The sequence below is a fragment of the Tamandua tetradactyla genome, chromosome 13, assembly GCF_023851605.1.
Source record: "Tamandua tetradactyla isolate mTamTet1 chromosome 13, mTamTet1.pri, whole genome shotgun sequence".
Lineage (NCBI taxonomy): Eukaryota > Metazoa > Chordata > Mammalia > Pilosa > Myrmecophagidae > Tamandua > Tamandua tetradactyla.
Window position 1 is genome coordinate 49,135,650 of NC_135339.1, and position 22,278 is coordinate 49,157,927.

A 22,278-nucleotide genomic window follows, 5' to 3' on the forward strand; every position below is an offset into this window, starting at 1 on the left:
ATTGAGGAGTTTAATCCATTAGCATTGATTGTCATTACTGTAAGGGCAGTACTTACTTCAGCCATTTTATCCTTTGGTTTTTATATGTCATATCTTTTTGTGTGTCTCTCTCTTTTTTTTTACTTATTGATAAATATTCATTTCTTCACACCACTCCGAGCTCTTCTCTTTTAACTTCCTTTCAGCCAACAGGGCTCACTTTAGTATTTTTCATAGAGCAAGTTTCTTGGTGATGAACTCTCTCAGCTTCTGTTTATCTGTGAATATTTTAAACTCTTCCTCATTTTTGAAGGACGGTTTTTCCGGATAAAGAATTTTGGGCTGGCAGCTTTTCTCTTTCAGTACCTTAAATATATCAGACCACTGTCTTCTTGCCTCAATGGCTTCTGATAAGAAATTGGCACTTACTCTTATTGCAGATCCCTCGTATGTGACAAATATATATATTGCCCCTTTTAGAATTCTCTCTTTATCTTTAGTGTTTCACATTCTGATTAGTATGTGTCTTAGGGTAGGTCTGTTCAGATTTATTCTGTTTGGAGTATGTTTCCTGTATACTTATGTCTTTCTTAAGAGTTGGGAAATTTTTGGCCGTTATTTCCTCAAATATTTCTTCTGCCCCTTTTTCCTTCTCTTCTCCTTCTGGGATACCCACGATGAATATGTTTGCATGCTTCTCTCTGCCATTCAAATCCCTGAGACACTGCTCAATTTTTCCATCCTTTTCTCTATCTCTTCTTCTGTGTGTGAGATTTCAATAGTCCTGTCTTCTAGTTTGCAGATTCTTCCTTCTGCCTTTTCAAATCTGCTCTTTTATGCCTCTACTATATTTATTTATTTATTTTTTTGCTTAGGCAGGCATCGGGAATCAAACCCAGGTCTCTGGCATGGCAGGTGAGAATTCTGCTTGCTGAGCCACCATGGCTCACCCTCTACTGTATTTTAAATTTTTAACACAGTAGTGCTTTTCATCACCATAATTTCTGTTATTTCTTTTTATACTTTCAAATTCTTCTTTATGCTCACATATTGTTTTCTTACTATCCTTTATCTCTTTAGCCATATTTTCCTTCATCTCCTTGAATTGGTTAAAGAGATTTGTTTAAACATCTTTGATTAGTTATTCCAAATTCTGAGTCTCCTCAGAAGTTTTAATTTGTTCCCTTGACTGGGCCATATCTTCCCATTTCTTAGTACAGCTTGTAATTTTTTGTTGATGTCTAGGCATCTCATTATCTTGATGAGTCTACTCTGAAGGACAGTTTCTCTCTCTTACCTCTGTTTTATTGTTGATTGGCTTTATGTTAGGCTCTTCTTTTATGCTTAGCTCACCTTATTCTATATCTTTAAAATAGCCTGTATTTAACTGATCAGATTTTTTTGGGTCTTCTTCTTCTGATTCTTGCCCTGGATGTGCAGTACAATTTATAGGATTGTACTTTTTATGCAATTGTCTCACCTCCAGGAGAAAGCTTCCACCGTGGTTTTATAAATCAAGTCTCTATGTGGTGTTAATGGACATAGGAATAGAGGCAGTGTTTGGCAGGCCCACATTTTGCACAGAGGAACTTGGAAGTCCACTTTATCATAACCCCTCTAATCTTTTGGTACATTAAGCAGTTCTACTAACTTGACATTGAGTAATTTAGCATCATGTTTAGGAGCTATCTATTGTCTAGTATTCAAAGGAGAGTATTCAAAGGAAACCTGCTTTCTGTTTCCCCATTAACCCATTTGACAGGTAGGCAGTGATTGAACAATAATCTAGCCTTCAGCTCTCACTCCCAAGAGTTGATAGATAACTTCAGTGATGTTATATTTATCAACTCCCATCCTCCAAGCCAAGGTTCCTCACTAAAATTGTGAAAAATATTTTTATGAATATCCTGAAATTTCTAGGCTGCTGACATGAGAGAAAAATACCAGAATGAATGGTTTTATTTTACAGCTGTGCCTAGCTGTTGACTCTTCTTACTCTTACTGACTTGTTTGATTCATGGTATGCACACAAACACATATTTATCTTTGATAAATTGCACCACTGATCATTAGAAAATTTTAAATGGCCTAAAACTAAATCATAACAAGATTTCTCTGCATTGCTCAGGAATTTGTCAGCCATGTCTAGTTTCCATCAACCTGAAAATATTAACTGTCTGAGTGTTCAAATATTAAGACCTCACAGTACAACATAAACTTGTGTTTGGGATTCCATCACAAGGATCACGTGAAGCAAAAGTTCTCCCTTTTTCATGATTAAGAGCGCAGTTTGAGTAGAAACAAAATCTCTTCTTGCCCCCCTTCAGTCTCAAGCAGCGTCTGTGCAGTTCTTTGTACGTTTTAAGAAATGAATGATCCGTCAAAGAGTTTTTGCGGCTCACCTTTTGATTCTTACATAGTTTTCTTCCTTGATTATAGTAATATACAGTCACAGCCTGGAGCATAATCAGGCTAACTATGATGACATAAACAGACAGACAAGAATAGTACTCAATATTTAGTTTGTCTTACCTTTTTTTTTTTTTTTTTTATCTATGACACTAACCAGAGAAGACCTGCTAACTGAAAATAACTTTCTGAGCAAGTAATTAAATGGTCTCATTGTCTGGACTTGAGATTTATACTTTCATACTCCATTCAAGTCTCTTCAGTGAGAGAAAGCAGAACTGGATGCGTATGTGTCTGTAGAAAGAAATCTACAGTTAAGTAGCCAGATATTTCTTGGTGTTGTCAGCCATGTATCCAAGAAGCCATGGAGCAATTAGAAAAGTATAGCATCTGATGACTTGGTTGCAATTCAGGGAAACTATAAAATAAGTTCCAAGCTATAAGGACACATTCAAGAATTATCTCCAGACACACTGTTCTGCAATCATGACACATCATCTTGGTAATGTTATTTAGTGATGATTTATAGTAAATTCCTTAAAATCTGGGACAATCAGATTTTTTTAATCCTTTCTCAGACTCAGTCCAGAGCTTAGGAAGTAAGGAGTGCTCAATAATTACCTAAGAGTTTCTTTTTTTTTTAATTAGAGAAGTTGTGAGTTTATAAGACAATCATGCACAAAATACATACACCTCCTCACCATCAACACCTTGCATTGGTGTGAAACATTTGTTACAACTAATGATAGCACATTTTTATAATTGTACTGTTAGTTAAAGTCCATGATTTAACTTAGGGTTTACTATTTGTATACCATAGTTCCATGGATTTTTTAAAAATTTTATTCTGTTACCATATATACAATCAAAAATTTTCCTTTAGTCATAGTCAGGATATATATTTCAGTGCTGTTAATATCTAAGAGTTTCTTTATTGATTATTCTTTATACCAACTGCTTTGTGGAAGTAAATTATGCTATGTCTATGCTGACAAGTATCCATACAATATGGATGTGCATAAGAAAAAAAAAGACTCTCTGCTGCGGGTGAAAACTTGGGTTACAGGAATTATTTTCTCTAGAGCAATAACATTCACTAAGTATTTTGCTATTCTAGCCAATTCATTTTGCTTGAGAAGACACAGTGAGAGCAAAGTACCATTTCTATCTCTCTTTCTTGGAATTTCTCCAGGTTGGAACCAAAGGCCTAGTTTTCCTATGACAGCCAAAGCAGACGAGCTCATTAAACCCACATTGGCCCAATGACCATCATTTCAACCCTACATCCTTAGCCACATCCGCAAGGAGTTTCCAAGCCCTGTTCTGGTCTTCACTTTGGCAGAATCAGAAATCTTTACATGAAATTTGATTGGATGCCTCCTATGGAGTTATAAGAGCTGTCTCTTGGAGATGTGTTCATACTCAGTAGATGGTGTTTATTTTCACAATGTTTCTATTTATTTCAAAATCTGAGATGAACAAAGATTCTCCCATAAGACAAGACACTTGGCATAGTCAATGTGAGAGAAATGACATGCAACATGACAGAGGAACTTAGTGACAACTGACCCTGAGCAGTTGTCTTTGTATAAAGGCAAGAAGTTTGAAGTGATATACAAGAGATTATGATTGAGAGTTGAAGTTATGGATACGCCACTTACTAGCACTGTGTCCTCTCTGTGCCTTAGTGTGGTGGTTTAAAACTGTATGTACCCTGATAAATGAAGTTCTTAAAACTAACCCATCTCTGTGGAAATAAACCTATTTTAAGTAGGTCCTTTGGAAGAGATTAATTCAGTCAAGGTGTGGCCCAGGGTAGGTCTTATTCTTCTTACTGGAGTCCTTTATAAGTGAATGAAAACAGAGAGAGAAAGGAAGCCATGGAAGCAAGAAACTGAAGCAACAACAACTGAAAGAGAAGGGAGAGACCAGCAGATGATACCATATGCCTTGCTACGTGATAGAGGAGTCCAGAATTGCCAGCTACCAGTCTTTAAGCAGAAAGCATCACCTGATGGTGTCTTGATTTAGACATTTTTCTCAGTCTCAAAACTGTAAGATTGTAGGCCAATAAGTTTCCATTGTTAAAGTAATGCATTTCATGGTACCTTACCACAAGGTGGTAATGTGGATGCGATGTGGTAATAAATGTCTAGTGCCTAGAATTCCACGTAGCCCATGGTGAAAACTATGTAATTATTAGCTATTATTATTATTATCAAGTTTATGGTAAGAATCTAGGTCTAGGGATAACAGAGGTACTGTTTTAAATAACAAAAGGGCAGAGGTCAACTCTTAGCCAGAAGAATGTGACACCTTAGTTTCCCAGTTCTGCTGTAACAAATTACCTCAAATTACAAATGCTTAAATTAACATAAATTTATTGTCTTCAGTTCTGGAAGTCAGAAGTCTAGGAAATTGTTTCACTAGGCTAAGTGTAGGGTGTCAGTGGGGCTGTGGTCCTTCTGGAAGTTCTGGGGGAGAATCGGTTTCCTTTTCCTTTTCCAGTTTCTAGAGGCCATTTGCATTCCTTGAATCCTGGCTCCTTTCTCCATCTTCTAAATCGGTAGCATAGCATCTTCAAATCTCTCTCTGTCTCTAATCTTCACGCCTCCCTTTTATAAGAACCCCTGTGATTACATTGGACCAACCAGGGCAGTCCAGGATAATCTTCCCATTTCAAGATCCTTGACTTAATCTTCAAAGTTCTCTTTTCCATGTAAGGTAATATACACACAAATTTTGAGATTAGCATGTGGACATTTATTTTGGGGTTATCATTATTCTGCCTATCACATACTGTCAATTCCCTCCCTACCCCGCTGCCCCCCGCCACACACATGTGTTTTCTGTTCTGTGTCAAAGCATTTGCAATAGTTTTCAATTAAAAAAAAAAAAAAGATTTTCAACAATGGTGTTGACATTAGATACACTTACTAACATTTTTTTTTTAATACTTACTAACATTTTAATAGAAATTTAAACGGAGGTGTCCAAATTCTGTCTAAGGAAAAAGATCAGAGAACTGTAAAGCTGTCTGTTGGTGATCACATAAAGGCCAACTAGGAAAGCAGAGTTAGCCTCTTTCACTCCTTTAAGATTTCTGGGATGTCTAGAAAAGGTAATATACTTACAAGACAGGGGGAAACTTCAAGCGCTTTATATCATTTTATTTATTTTTATTTTAGTATGGAAGAGCCAAATACATAGTAGATTGAAAAACAGTACCCAGATATTTTGGAGGCAGAAAAGTTTTAACATTTTCTTTGTCACTAAAAGATTACTTGGGAAGTTACATTTTACCACTAAAAGCACAGAGCTTTAAGAACTGTATTACAGAAAGTTAGATATAGAATTATTATATATCCAGCAAACCCATTTCTAAGTATTATCCCAAAGATTTGAAAGCAGAGACTCAAATATTTGCATACCAATGTTCATAATGGCATTATTCACAATTGCCAAAAGATGAAAGCAACTTATGCATCTATTGGTTGATGAATGAATAAATAAAATGTCACACACACACACACACACACACACACACACACACACAGAGGAATATTATTCAGCAGTAAAAAGGAATGAAGTTCTGATAAATGCAACAACATGGATGAACCATCAAGACACAACAGGACAAATATTGTAAGATCTCATTGATATGAAATAATTAGAATATGCAAACTTGTAGAGTCAGAGTCTAGAATATAGATTACCAAGGATCAGAGTGGGGATAGGGAATGGGGAGTTGATGCTTAAATTGTACAGAGTTTCTGCATAGGTTTATTGTAAAGTTTTGGTAATGGGTGGTGGTGATGGTAGCACAACATTGTGAATATAATTAACAGCACTGAACTATTTATTTGACTATGATTAAAAGAATGCATTTTAGGTCACATACATGTCACTAGAATAAAATACAACACAAGCAATGAACCCTATTGTAAGCAATGTTTCATAATTACAGTCAGTAGTATAATTATAAAAGCATTCTTTCATGAATTGTAAGAAATGCACCACACTGATGCAAGGTGTGAATAGGAGGGTGGTATACAGGAACACCATATTTTATGCATGATTTTTCTGTAAATCTACAACTTCTTTAATAAAAAGAAAAGCTGAGTTGAATTCCTGGAGGAGAGGGACTATACTTATCAATCCCTTGTTAACAACACTTAAATTTTGCCCATTTCTCCTACCTTATCAACTTCTACTTCAAAGCAGTATGTATCAATATTGCCCCAATAATATGGAACAATGGATCATCCCATTAACAAATCAGACCAGTTCATAGTTTATGATCTTTTTACAAGTTTTTCTCTGTTTGCAACAAAATCTTTCCCCATTCACTCCTCTAACTACTCCCTTCCATCTTTTCACACACCCAATTTCTCCACCTGGCATGCTTTACTCCTGCTCAACTCAGTTTCTGTCATTTCCCCCAGGAAGACTTCCCTGCCCCTCCTGCACTTGTTTTGGTTAACCCCCCTTTGTATTCCTAACCACACTATGATTATGTCTCTCATAACACTCACTAATTGTTGTACAATAACATATCTAACTGGAGTCTAGACTATAAGTTGTGAGGGTGAAAACTAAATTGATTTCATGTAAAACTTGGAACATTGAATAAATGTTTCTTGAACTAAAGTAAATTAAGCACAGCATGTTTTAAACAAAAGCTTTTAACAAAAAGGGCAAGTGAATTCTGAGAAAGAAAATAGTAACATCAAGTAATAGTCATCAGACATAACAATGAGTTATTTGATCTCTATAAATCAGCTCATTTAACCTTCCCAGTAATCATATGGGAAACTATTACTACCATTTTATAGATGAGAAAATGGAGGTTCCAGATAAGCTAAATGTCTTGCCAAAGACCTCATAGCTAGTAAGTGGTGAATCAGGGATTCAAAGCTAGACAGTTTGACATGAGAATGAGTTTGAACACACCCACAGAGGTTTAGGTAGTGGTGTGAGAGTAAGGGTTACCAAGTTAGTGGGAAGTGGGAGATTACACCATCATGCAAAGGCATTATGACTTCATTATTCAACATCCTTGCCTCATGAAATCCTAGGCACACAAGACAAAATTGACACCAACTGCTCCAAGTGAGAGGAGACTTCTCCAGCACCAAAGTCTTCCTTCCTACCCTGTCCAAGCCCAACCCTCCTACCTTCCTCCTGGTTGAAGCTCTCCTGGACATAAAAGCCCTTGGAACTTCATAGCTAAAACCAAGAAAATCTGAGCAAACCAAGACAAGTTGGTCATTCAGATTTTCACTAATGATAAGAGTGGTTTATACTATGTACTACTCATAGAAAATCTTTAGGGATTCTGCCTCTCACATGGTCCTGAAGAAGATCGCAAATATCCACTTCACACCAATGGTTTATACTATTGCTGTCCGTCAAAACTTTCTGTGATGATGGTTATGTTTAAGATCTGCACCGCCCAATACAGTAGCAACTTGCCATGTTACTACCAAGCACTGATATTTGGTTAAGAACTCAATTTTTAATTTTATTTATTTGAGAAGTTGTGGGTTTACAGAACAATCATGCATAAAACATAGGATTCCCATATAATATCCCTTTTATTAACACCTTGCATTGGCTATGTTAAATTTGTTACAATTGGTGGGGTGCAAGTGTAGTTCAGTGGTAGAATTCTCACCTGCCATGTGGGAGACCCCGGTCCAATTCCTGGTCCATGCACTTCCCAAAAGACAAACAAACAAGCAAAAACCAACCTACCAAACAAAAATCCAACAAATGGTGCTGCAGTAATGGGATACTCACATGGAAAAAGAATGAAATATGTCCCCCACCATATAGCACACAAAAAAAATTTTGTTACAATTGATGGAAACAAGTTTTTGTGATTCTACTATTAAATACAGTTCATGATTTAACTTAGATTCATTGTTTGTGTAATGAAGTTCCATGGATCCTAAAAAATTTTAAATTTATTGCCATAGATACAACAAACATTTCCCATTTTAACCACATTCATATATATATATATATATATTTATATCTGCTATGAATTACATTCATAATGTTTTGCTACCATCACTATCATTCATTGCCAAAACATCTCCATCATTTCAAATAGGAACTCGTTACATTTTAAGCCTTAACTCCCTATTCCTTATTTCCTCCCCATCCCCTGGCAACCTATTGTGGTAGTTAGAGTCAGTTGTCAACTTGACCAGGTGAAGGTACCTAGTTCTGTTGCTGCGGTTATGAGCCAATGGTAGTGAACCTCATCTGTAGCTTGTTACAACTGCAGTTGGCTAGGAGGCGTGCCTGCTGCAATGAACGATGTTTGATTTAATTGACTGATGCTTAAATGAGAGACTCAACATAGCACAGCCCTTGCAGCTCAGCATACCTCATCTTAGCACTTGCAGCTCAGCCCAGACCTTTGGAGATGCAGAAAGAAATCACCCCGGGGAAATTTGTTGGAACCCAGAGGCCTGGAGAGAAGACCAGCAGAGATCATCCTGTGCCTTCCCATGTAAGAAAGAACTTCAGTTGAAAGTTAGCTGCCTTTCCTCTGAAGAACTAATGAAATAAATCCCCTTTTATTAAAAGCCAATCCATCTCTGGTGTGTTGCATTCTGGCAGCTAGCAAACTAGAACTAGAATAATCTAGAATATTCTAGATTCTGACTCTTTGAGTTTACTTGTTCTAATTATTTCATATCAGTGAGATCACACAATATCTATCATTTTGTGCCTTGCTTCTGATGACTTTGACTGGTCAAGTATTTTGTAGCATGTTCCTCAATGGAGATATGTCTAATATTTTTCTCATAATTAGACTGGGGTTATGTGTTTTTATCTCACCAGAGATAAAAGTGCCCTTCTCATCATTTCATATCAAGGGTATATATGCTAACAAGATGATTTACTACTGTAGAAGTTGATCTTTATCACCTGACTGCAGTAGTGATCATCACGTTTTTCCGTTTTAAAATTAATTTTCTCTCTTCCTCTCCCCCTTTCCATACTATGCTCTTTGGAAGGAAGTCACTAAGGAGTAAGGAGTTATGCTCCACCTCCTTGAGGGCAGAGTATCTATATAAATTGTCTGAAATAGAGAATATATTTTAATAGGATTCTAAATGATTCATATTTATACCAAAATTTGAGAATCATTGGTACAAATGGTCAAAAGAAGTTGAACCACATGATGTGCTGGGATTCCTTCCAGCTTGATGATTCTCTGATCTGAGTGTGGGTGACATAGTGGACACTGGATTCAGGGGACTGCTTAGAAGGCCGACTGATAGTCACTTATTTAGTCTAAAAACCACATTGCATATCTTCTGGACACAAAACAATGAATAAATAAAGAATTGTTGATATTACCACCATGGAGTGTTTTGGAGTTGGAACCCAGCATATTGGAGGAGAAAAAAAGCCATACCGAGGAGGATATATATAGTACAATGGATTGAAGTCATAGCCTGAGGAGACAGAGAAAGAGGAGAAATTATTAGCTGTATCAGTTAGAGAAATGGGCTTTGTAAAAATGTAGCAAAGGATCCTGTTTTATATAGGGCAGCGTGAAGAGGATCATCATGATGTATAAACAGTATAGGAGACTTCGATCTATAATACCATTATTAAAAAAACACAATGCACATTTATTAAGCAGTTACCATGTACCAGGGACTAGCTTAGCATTTATCATGAATTGTCTCATTTAATCCTTACAACTACCTGAGTGAGGTTGGCACTATTAATATACTCCTTCATAAAATTATGAAAGTGAGACTGAAAGAATTTAAATAATTTGCCCAAGTTCACACCACTACTAAGTGGCAGCCTTCAAGTCTGTACAAATTTGGGGCCTGGGGTTAAAGAGAAAGCTAATTACAATTCTTAGAGAAATAGGGAATCCCCAAAGATATCCGAAGGACATGCTGCAATATGAAATAGAGGAAGAGCAGCATGCTCCCACTGTGGAAGGAAGAATAAGGACCCACCCCAATTGAAGCCACTGACTTCAGAGAACAATACAGGAAAGGCAAGCTGAAGAAGGAACCATCAGCAAGTGTTCTGGCAGAGGAACTGTTGAGTTTATGGTGTAAGAGGTAATTCAGAAACCTGCTTGTGGCTAGTAGATGCCTTGAATTTGTAACAAAGCTGTCTTCCCAAAAGGGAAGTGTTTTGTAATTGTTGTTTATAAACTATAGAACTTGTCTCTTCCCTGGACACCTGCTTGGCCTTAGAAAAGCTATAACCGGAGACTTGATCTATGGGTTTCTCATTGATCAGCAGAGTCAAATTTTAATAATCAAAGAAATGACCAAGGATTTGTTGGAGGCCTAGAAAACTGATTGCACACACTGAGTGAGGAAGCTTAACAGTGAGGATTTAGGGGAGATACATGCTGGCGTATTAGGAGATAGGAGAACGGGTGTCTTCCATGCTCCTGGTGAAATTATAACTAGGATCCATAAGTTGTGTCGACAAGGAGGCAATTTCATTCACTTCCACCAAGAAAATTAGGTTAAAGTTTCTAACAGCCTAATGACACCGAGGACAAATTGCCTTATGTGGTATTGAGTGCTGTGCTCATTGAACCAAATAAACAGAAGCAAGATAGTTTCAGTTCTATTATAGAAAGGATTCCTGTGCTATGTGGGAAATTTTATATGATCTTCCCTTTGCTGTTACCCTCAAACAGTGTTTGCTAAACCTCAGCATGAAAGTACTAGGTATTGTGATTTAATGATATTCACAAGTCTTGAGGCAAGGGTTTGCTGACAATGCTCCCACAAACATAAATGACAGGGCTGTTATTGTTGCACTGATTTGCCTTTCTATTTCTTAATTTCTTCCAGTGTGCACAATCTATATGTGATATTTTTGCCATATGTCGTCATTTATGTTCTAAAATCTAGCACAAGTTTTGCAAATCCAAATGCCAGAGGGGCAGGAATGGCTGAAAAGGTGAAGTGGGGCCTGCAATGAGCAAGAGACCCAGGTTTCCCCGAGGAAATCAGTCCTCATTCAGCTCCTCTTCATTGTTGACATACTAGTTCAGGGTTGCTAGATTTTCCACTTTGTAAGAGAGACCAGAAATTGTGATTTTTATGGGAAAGCCCCTCATTTTTAAATGATGGCATTAATTCACATAAAAATAAAACCGAGGCCAAACCAAACCTTTCATTAGAATTCTAGTTTGTAAATTCTGATCTGAAAACAGCAAGAACAATGAATCCAAACACCACACTAATGCTCCCTGGCACTCCTCCACCGTACAGTATTTCAATGGATGATTGATTTTTGAAAATGGGGGTGAGGGGTGTGTGAGTGTGCAGAAGTGAGGAACATTATCAAGGACTGGTAAGGAAAAATATGTTATAGATGATATAGTAGAATAGGTGTAAAAGGGCAATAAACCCAAAGAAGGGGACTGTTCTAGTTTGCTAGCTGCTGGAATGCAATATACCAGGAACGGAATGGCTTTTTAAAAGGGGAATTTAATAAATTGCAAGTCTGCAGTTTTAAGGCTGAGAAAATGTCCCAATTAAAACAAGTCCATAGAAATGTCCAATCAAAGGTATCCAGGGAAAGATACCTTGGTTGAAGAAGGCCAAGGAAGTTCAGGGTCTCTCTCTCTCATCTGAGAAGGCACATGGTGAACACAGTCATGGTTTCTCCCTCAGCTGGAAGGGCACATAATAAGCACAGCGTCATCTGCTAGCTTTCTCTCCTGGCTTTCGTGAAGCTCCCTGGGAAGCATCTTCCTTCTTCATCTCCAAAGCACTGGCTGATGGACTCTTTGCTTCATGGTGCTGCAGCATTCTCTGCTCTCGCTGAATCTCCAATCTCTAAAATGTTTCCTCTCTTATAGGACTCCAGAAATTTATCAAGACCCACCCAAATGGGTGGAGACATGTCATCACCTAATCCAGTTTAACAACCACCCATGATTAAATCACATCTCCAGGGAGATGATCTGATGACAGTTTCAAACATACAGTGTTGAACAGGGATTATTCTGCCTTTATGAAATGGGATTTAGATTACAACATGGCTTTTCTAGGGGACATACATCCTTTTGAATCAGGACAGGGACATTCTCAGTTAAGGATATAGGATATTTGATATATGGATCCTCTTATTTTTTTTTTACCAGCCTTTTAATATGCTTTTTCAACTTTCACTTATGAAGGAAGAAGTAACAGAATTTTGGGGCCATTGTCTTTGAAGATAATTGCACAGATGGTGTAAAATCTTGAGTGTGCGAACATAAAAATATGACACATTATGTTGTGTCTAAAATAAGGATAAATGACCATCTGAACATTAAGTGATTACTGTGAAGTGGAATAAATTTCATAAGGAAATCCAGGGAAATTTCTAGGATGCCAATTTTATGGGCAATATTTGAGGAACACAAGGATTTGGAGCAAATGCTTGATAATCTCTTAGGTAGCCTGAATTTAATTCTTAAGATTCACAGGGCAATAGAACTTGCATTTGTTTAGTACCTGGCATGTACCCAAGCATAGTGCTTATTACATAGATAAGAAAATGAATGCAATAGTTTCTTACCATTTGGGAGTAAGACAGCAGATTTGACTGCTAGGATCAAATATGATTAGAGTCTTAGGAGAATATTATTTTACCCTCACCTGAATTTATATAGCCAAATAAGCTTTGCTTTTCTCTCTTTTTTTATCATTTTTATTTTAGTTTAGTTTAATTTATTTTTTTGCTCCTCTCTTAGAAGTCACCTTGGAAAGTTAAACTATTTCAACAATGCCTGCCACTGCTCAGATCTTCAATTTTGGAGCCATGGTTCAAGCCATGAGCAAATTATTTTGAATAACTGTAATGTTGGCAACTCTCTGCCCTTTGAGGGTAGATTTGACTTCTGTCTGCAGCCAAGTGTCATTTTCATTCACGGTTGGTGAGAAGGTGAATGCACAGGCTTGCTTATTACCATTTTTGGTCAAAAAGGACATAGATTCTGGAGTATCAGATTGATGTCCATGTGTGGCATTTAAAGAACCAGGATGTATAACATACATTTAGTTCTTGTAGATTTTCTTAAAGTTCCTTTATTTCTTCATGTCTAACCTGCAAATACTTTATTGCAATGCTCCAGTCTCTAATAATTTTCTAGCTAGACTAAAACACTTTCTGATTCTGGTATCTCATTTCTGATTCCTGTTTTTCCTAGCAGGCCCTGTCTAAGTTTGAACCATGCAAATATGTATTTTGCATTTTGTATCTATATATTTTGCATCAACTGGCCATTTTCCCTCCATGTGGCTATAAGAATTAAACATTAGGAGAGAACTCAAAAGAGACTCTCTTCTACCCCTCTTTTTCTGCTCACTTGCAATTTTCACTCTAAGCTTCACAAATGTCTTTAATATCCTAAGTTGCTCCTTTTCTCCAGCACACAAATTCATATGGTCCAGTCTCTAAGCCCTCATGCATTCCATTTCCAGAGCCTTCGATGCTTTCCTTCTTTTTGTTTTGCTAAGTCATGTTTCTCCCTTACTATTGTTTTTTTTTTTCTATGTTGTGTGGCAGGGTCATGTTTCATTCTCTTCCATATGACTATTCCATTGTCGCAGCACCATTTGTTGAAAAAAAAATTTTTTTGAGTGCATGGACTAGGAATTGAACCCTGTCCTGCCGCATTCTACCTTACTTTTAAAGCCTGTTCAAATTCATCTAGAAGTCTTAGATTAATTTGTTTACACAAGAATACTCTAATCACTCCATTGATTTCCTTGACACATTTACTTGTTCCAAGTTCCTATATTTTCTCACATTTGCCCTACAGCCCCATTAGGCATACACTTTAGGAGATAGCTGATTCTTTTAGGGCACTCTGCCCTTCCACATGTAGTAGATACTCAAGAATGTAGTTAAGCAACTTCCTATTTTCTCCAAGCCTTAAAAGAGTTGCAATGATTATCTCAGACATTGTTATTTTCAGAAAGTTTTTCTAATTTATTTTAAGAAAAGAACAGATAAGATGTGTAAGATAAGAGAGGTTCCATAGCTCTAGGCTTTCTTTAGCACATTTCAGGATTATTACAACATAACAGCTTTGCCCTATTTTCCTTAAATACAGTGTGGCTGCCTAAAGTTTCAGCCTGAGGAGGTCAAGCAAGTATATCAATATACATAAACTGTCAAAACTTGTTGTACACAAAAGAGGCCCTTGGCCAAGTAGATTGGGCCGTAGTTTGGGAGGTCAGGTATTATAAGGCAAAGCACACAAGGGTACCCCCTATACTTCTCTCCTTGTACTTTCATAAAGTGCAGGTTTGTCCAGGGATTGCTGAGCGAAGGTGCTAAAGGAACAGTGGAGTCTCTATTTTATGATACATGGTCTCTTGCTTTGGCTGATTTGCTGCTAATCATTTATTAACAGCCAGTTGGCTTGTCTCTGGAAAAGTCTTATGAAAAATCAATTGTTCCATAAATGTAGTTAACCATTTTTTTCCCTACTCAAAGCCTTTAAAATAGTGAGTGGGAGCAGTTTCTTAACGTGTGGCCTAAAGTTATAAACCATAGTCATCAGAATCACTTGGAGAGTTTGTTAAAAATGTACATTCCTGGACTTCACCCAGGCCAAACTCCCTGGAGTGGGGTCTAGAGTTCTGCATTAAACAATAGCCACTCAGAACCACTGGGATAAGAAGGCAGGATAATAATGTCATGCAGAATTCCCAAAAATGTAGAAAAATAATGAGGGGTCCTTAATCATTATGGCCTCTCATTAGGTCCCAGAGTCCCAGGCTATGGGAGAGCAGAGTGGATACTCTATGGACTGGGAAGGAGATTAGATGAGGCTGGAGGCCTATGCTCTAGTTTAAACTCTGCTACTAACTGTCTGTTTGACTTGGAACAGTTTCACTAACCCCTCTGGCCTCACTATAAAAAATATATATTTTTAGTTGAGAAATATCCACATAATATACAGCCAAACCACCTTATATATACAGTCAATGGCTCACAATATCATCACAAAGTTGTATATTCATCACAATTTTTAGAACATTTGCATCACTCCAGAAAAAAAGAAAACAAAAGGACTCATACATCTCACATCCCTTACCCCACCTTCTCATTGACCGCAGAATTTCAATCTACCCAATTTTTACCCTTTCTCTCCCCCTATTATTTATTTATTTTTAGCCTTTTTTTTTTTTCCACTCATCTGCAAATTCCCTGGATAAAAGGAGCAAAAGACACAAGGTTTTCAAAATCACACAGTAACATTATAAAAGCTACATAGTTACACAATCTTCTTTAAGAATCAAGGCTAACTGGAACACAGCTCTACAGTTTCAGGTACTTCCCTCTGGCCACTCCAATACAACATAAACTAAAAAGGAATATTTATATAATGCAGTTTCTCAACTCTGTTTGAAATCTCTCAGCCACTGAGACTTTATTTTGTCTCATTTCTCTCTTCCCCTTTTTGGTCAAGAAGGCTTTCACAATCCCTTGATGCCGGGTCCTGGCTCGTCCCTGGAAGTCAGGTCCCATGTTGTCTGGCCTCACTTTTGTTATCCATAGCTATAAGTTTGTGGACCTATATATTTTAATATCCTTTCTACCTCTAGTAATCTGTGACTGAAATGTTGAGTTTGAAAATATAAATAGAAAGTATAAACTCTCCTGTTGAGAGCTGTGAGGTAATTGACAGAAGAGGTTGATAATTCACACAAAAGGAAAGCATGACTCAGGTACAGTTGCTAAATTTCTGCCCCAGGAGCCAGTGCCTTATCACCCACTGGTTATGTGACTTGGGCAAGTCACCTGAACTTCAGTTTCCTCATCTGTAACTCAACTTCTACTCAACCAGCTCCTGAGCAGGTTAAAGACATAAAATGTCTTTAAAGTTGCAACCAATGGGAAATAGTATCATTCATCGCCTATATTGGGGTTAATTCAAGTGAGTATCAGGTGTTGGGAGGAGCTTAAATGCTTAATATCCAGAGTGATGTGGAAAGCATGATGAATTGGGGTTCCATTATAAGACACTGAGACCTGAGTGAGAAAATCCCATAAAAAGCTAAGTGGTCTGACAGAGGGCAGACCATGCATTGAGATCAGTGTGGAAGTTTCAAGGCGCTTACACAAACACTTGTGCTAGCATCAGACATACTTTAGTCCCAAGGAAAGAAAGCAAAACAGGAAGGGCTCTGGAAGATATGTTTAGATGCTTAAAGAATTCAAAAAGCTGCAGCATGGAATTCAAGGCATCCACTTCCTTTCCACCCACATTGAGGCCCTATAGGGTAATTTCATTCTGCGAACCTCCCATTTCTTTAAACCCAGATTGGAATTTGAGATAGTTGGAACAGGCCAAGTCTCTATCTATCATGAAAGGCATAGAAAGTAGAAGCAAGGGTACAGGCATTGGAATTGGGTTGGATTCAAACCCTTTTTTTTTCCCCCATCAACTTATTTTGAGTCATCAGGCAAATCATCCAGCATCTTTGCACCTCAGTTTTCTCATCCATAAAATGGGAATGGCATAACACCCACTTCACCAGGACACTGTGAGGTCTGAAGAGACAGCACAATGAAATACTTACTATTAAGACAATATTATTTTCTCAGCCTTGTTGTATCCCTGTGTGCATTTTATTACATTCCAGATTGCATAAATAGCTAAATGTAATACATCCTGGCAACTTTCAAACAGTAACAAAAATAGAACTTATATTCTCCTTCATAAACATTTAAAGATGGAAGGTGAACACACAAAATAAAACGTTTTGCGTCATGATTTTCTCACTATAAGCTGTTTCTTGTGAAAACCAGTAAAAGGAAAATAGTCTCAATCTCTGTGAATTACTTCAGCCAGTTCAGAAAAAATCACGGTTTATACACCTGTTCTTCCCATCTTAGGGGATGTGATTTTTTTTTGACAAATAATATCTTATGAATTTACATGTATGATCTTCATTCTGGAAGCTTATGTTTTATCCAGAATTCAAAAACTTCAGTTCCTGGATAACAGCCGCTTTTTTGCAGCTGTTGACTTGTAACAATAATTGGCGTTTTCCAGTTGTGACCTTAAGGCATTTCATGGTCCTGACATTTCTTCAGAAGTAAAGTGTTCAATTCAGTCATTTATGCATGTAGAATTATTTGTATTTAGCATATTTAATCAATCTTTAAAAACTGATAATTCAGATATATTAGACAGAGCAGTTCTCATTTTCCCAGAATATTTGACTAGACAGAGTATCTAATGATGGATTTTGTGATCAGATCTATGTATTTCATGAACTTTTGCATTTTTTTCAGCAAGAATTGTAATAGAGGTGATTCCTTGTAGGCATGGGACCTGGAAAAACTACTTGCAGCATTTTTGGTTACCTCCGGTTTAAAACTTATAATGAGACAATTGAAAACATATTTGCTTTCCTGAATCCATGGCAACAATAATATTATCCAGAAACCAGCTGTGAACACTGGTGAAACAGGCACTCCAGTGACCTGAAAGAATGCATTTGTGGTCTGCATTTCATGCACTTATTTGTCGACGGGGAATTTTTTTTTTTTGGTAAAGAGGAAAAGAAAATTCTTCAAAGAACTGGATAAAAGCAACCCCTCCTCCAAAGCAATCAAAATACGACTACAGAGAACCTTGACTTTATAAGGGAAGGCAGCTTCTGAATCACAGAAAGTCTTCCCTGGTTAATTCTCACTGATTGGCCTGGAATGAAGCTCTGCTAAAAAGGGTTCAGGCAACTGCTGATTTTGGGATTTCTGACTCAGAAATCTTTTCTAGTAAGAGATTGTGTACATATTTTGTCTTTGGCAGGTCCATAGACCTCACTCATCTCTCTTAAACCCTTTTTCTTGGAAAGTAGATGTGGAGAGAGGATTTCCCAGAGTTTGAGAAGAAAGAGTGTCTCTTTTAAAACTCTGCATGGATTTGGCATTTTGAGTAAGGTTTGCTTTATTGCTTTTCCCCCAGAGTAGATACAGAGGGCAAAAGCATCTTAATATAAGATTTCTCTTAATAGAGGCACCCCAGGGAACATAAAAATGAGGAGAGTTTGTACGACTGTATCTGTGTTGTACTAAGACTTCATCATTTTTTTCTGTAATACTAGATAGTACTGGAGACCCTACAGTAATTTTTGTAAATAGGATCTTGATTTTGAACTAAGAAGTATAATCTCAAATGGTAGGGGTAGGAAAAATTGGAAAATGTTGCTGTTTCCATAGGATTAAAATAGAGTTTTCAAATGCCCTGTTTCACCTTGCCATCTCCTTTGTCTCCCATAAAAGGTCTTGAGTGCCAATATTGCATCTAAAAAAAGCTATGTTGGAAAAAATGAATATTTCCTCATTCTGGTATGCCTTTGGGCAATGGCTGTGCCCAAACCCATGATGTAGGCTTAGCAGTCACCCTGTCTCAATGTACCTCTGATGTTTCTGTTTGAAAGATCTTGTAAATCCAGGATAAAGAAGCTCAGAATGGAATATTTTTTGTGCAAAGGAAACTTTCAAAGCTTTAGTCTTCATCTCTCGTGATCATTTAGGACTGGTTTACTCTAACTCAGCTGTACTGGTTTAAAACTATTAAATACCCCAAAAGGCCATGTCCTTTTACTCCAATCTTGTGGGGACAGATCTATTGTTGGGTGGGGCCATTTGATTTTATTGTTTTCAGGAAGATGGGAGCCACACAATTCAAAGTGGGTCTTAATCCTTGAGTTTTTTGTGAGAGGGAGCTCAGAGATAGATACAGATTGCAGAGAGATGAAACCAAGAGAAGGACACAGGAAAAGAGAAATGCCATGGAGACACTAAGTTTGGACTTGCAGGACACAGAGAACTCAGGGAGGTGTCTCTGGGGGAGTAAACAAGGACCTACTGAAGCTCAGAGAGAAAACCACTGGAATCAGAAGCTGAAAGCAACACAACCTGGGACTGAAGGACCAGTAGATGCCAGCCACATGCTTCCCCATTGGGCAGAGGAATCCCAGACACCATAGGTCTTTCTTCAGAGTCATATTTCTCTAGATGCCTTAATTTGGACATTTTTATAGCCTTAGAACTTTAAATTCATAACTTAATAAATCCCCATTGTAAAAGCCCATTCATTTCTGGTATATTGTATTCTGGTAACCTTAGCAAACTGAAACATCGGGCTTTTTCAGATCTTTCAGATGATCAATTTCTAAAGGAAGCCCTCCTTGACAACTTTCGCACCCTCCCAAATAGATCTTGCTATATTCCTTAATATCACTCTATCTTTCTCTTCTGGCACTTATAATAGTTTGTAATATGTTTATATATGTTTATTTCATTAATGTATACTTTCCTTACTAGACTAGGGCATGTACTCCATCTGATTATTCATCATGGTGTTCCCAGTGTCTATCACAGTGGCCAGTAAATACCTTTCACATTGATATTGGTAGATCATGAACTCTCTCCAGGAGGTTATGATGAATGAATGCATTCATGAATTAGGCACTTTATGAAAAATATGCTGATATTAGACTTCAGCTGTAACTGCATGGTCAACTGTAAATAAACATGAATTTCCAGGAAAAATTGGATACCCACATGTAAAAGAATGAAAGTGGATCCTTACCTCACACCTTATACACAAATTAACTCAAAATGGATCAATGACCTAAACAAAAGGGTTAAAACAATAAAATCTGTAGAAAAAAAACACAGGTAAATATCCTCTGGAATTTGAATTAGGCAACGGATACTTGGACTTCATACCAAAACCATGAGGAACAGAATGAAAAATTGATGAATAGGACTTAATTAAAATGAAAAACTTTTGTGCATCAAATGACATTACCAAGAAAGTAAAAAGACAATCAGTAGAATGGGAGAAAATATTTGGAAAACATATTATCTGATAAGGGTTTAATATCTAAGATAAAGAACTCTTACAACTCAACAACAAATAGAAGTAACCCAGTTAAAAAAAGTTCTATTTAAGGACTATTAGTATCGTTAACCATTAGGAAAATATAAATAAAAACCACAATGAGATACCACCTCACACCCACTAGAATGACTATTATTAAAAAAAAAAAAAGGAAAATAACAAGTGCTAATGAGGATGCTATTTTGGTTTGCTAAAGCTGCCAGAATGCAATATATCATAAATGAATTGGCTTTTACAATGGGGATTTATTAACTTACAATTTACAGTTCTTAGGCCATGAAAATGTTGTAATTAAGGCATCAACAGGATGATACTTGGATTGTGAAGACAGGCTGCTAGCATCCAGGACGCCTCTGTCAAATGGGAAAGCACATGGCTGGAGTATGCTGGTCCTTGGCTCAAGGCTTTCAGCTTATGGTTCCAGTGGCTTCCTCTGTGTGTCCTCTCTTAGCTTCTCTGGGGCTTTTCTCTCTAAGCTTTCTCTGTTCTTTATCCTCTCATAAAAGACTCCAGTAAAAGAATTGACACACACCTTGTATGGGATGAGTCACATCTCAAACGGAAATAACCTAACCAAAAGGTCCCACCCACAACAGGTCTGCATTCACAGGAATGGATGAAAAGAACATGTCCTTTTCTGTGTACATAACAGCTTCAAACCAGCACAATGGTGAGTAATAAGAACTTTAGTACATTATTGATGGAAATGTAAAATGATGCAGTCATATGGAAAGCAGTTTAGTGAGTCCTCAAAAAGTTAAGTGTAGGACTGACATATGACCTGGCAATCCCACTTCTGGCAATCCCATACACCAAAAGAATAAAAAGCAGAGACTTGGACAGATATCTGTACACCAATGTTTACAACAATATAATTAACAATAGACAAAAGGTGTGAGCAGCCCAAATGTCCATCAGAAGACAGATGGATAAACAAAATGTGGTATAAACACACAATGGAATATTATTCAGCCTTAAAAAGAAATGAAGGTCTGATATGTACTAAGACATGGATGAACTTTGAAGACATCATGTTGAGTGAAATAAGCCAGTCACAAAAGGACAGATATTGCTTCACTCAACATATGAAATAGCTAGACCCTGCAAATTCAGAGACAGAAAGTAGACTACAGGTTATCACGGACAGAGGAAAGGGAAAATGGGGAATTAATGCATAGGGGGTGTAGGGTTACTCTTTGGGGTGACATGATAGTTTTAATGGATGGTATGAGGATAGTGCAACATTATGAATGTGATTAATTACTGTTGTTCCCACCAACAATATTTATATGTTTGGGAGTTGTTGAGGTGGGGATGTTCATGTTCTATATATGTTTCCACAAATGAGAACAAAAAAAAGAGAGAGAGAAATTAAAGTAATAATTACAAAGAAATACAGACTGGATCTAATAATGGAGGAGAAAAAGCCCAAAAGGATATTATTGGGATGAATGAAAAAATTGGAATATAGAATGTAAGCTTTATATCAATGTTAAATTTCTTGAGCTTGATAATTATACTTAGGTGTTTACATAAGTGACTGTCTTTGTTCTTAGGAAATGTACATGGAAGTATTAAGTGTTCAAGGAGTATGATGCCTATAACCTGCTCTAAGAAGTTGAGAAAATACGCAGACAGGCAGACAGACGGAAGAATAAAGACAGAATGCATGAATGGATGATGAATGGATAGATAGAATGATAAGGCATATGTGGCAAAATGTTAGACGTTGTTGGACCCAGAAATCTGATTGTGTCTGTGGGGGATTATACTGGAACTCTCTTTATGGGCTTTGTATTATTTTTGCAAGTATCCTGTAGGTTTGAAATTATTTCATAATAAAAAGTTTATTAAACAAAAAAGATGGATTTGGATGCATTTTTAGAGGTAGAAAACTATTTCCAATTTTCAGACAATTCATAAATCCTTATATTTAGTGTTAAAATGAA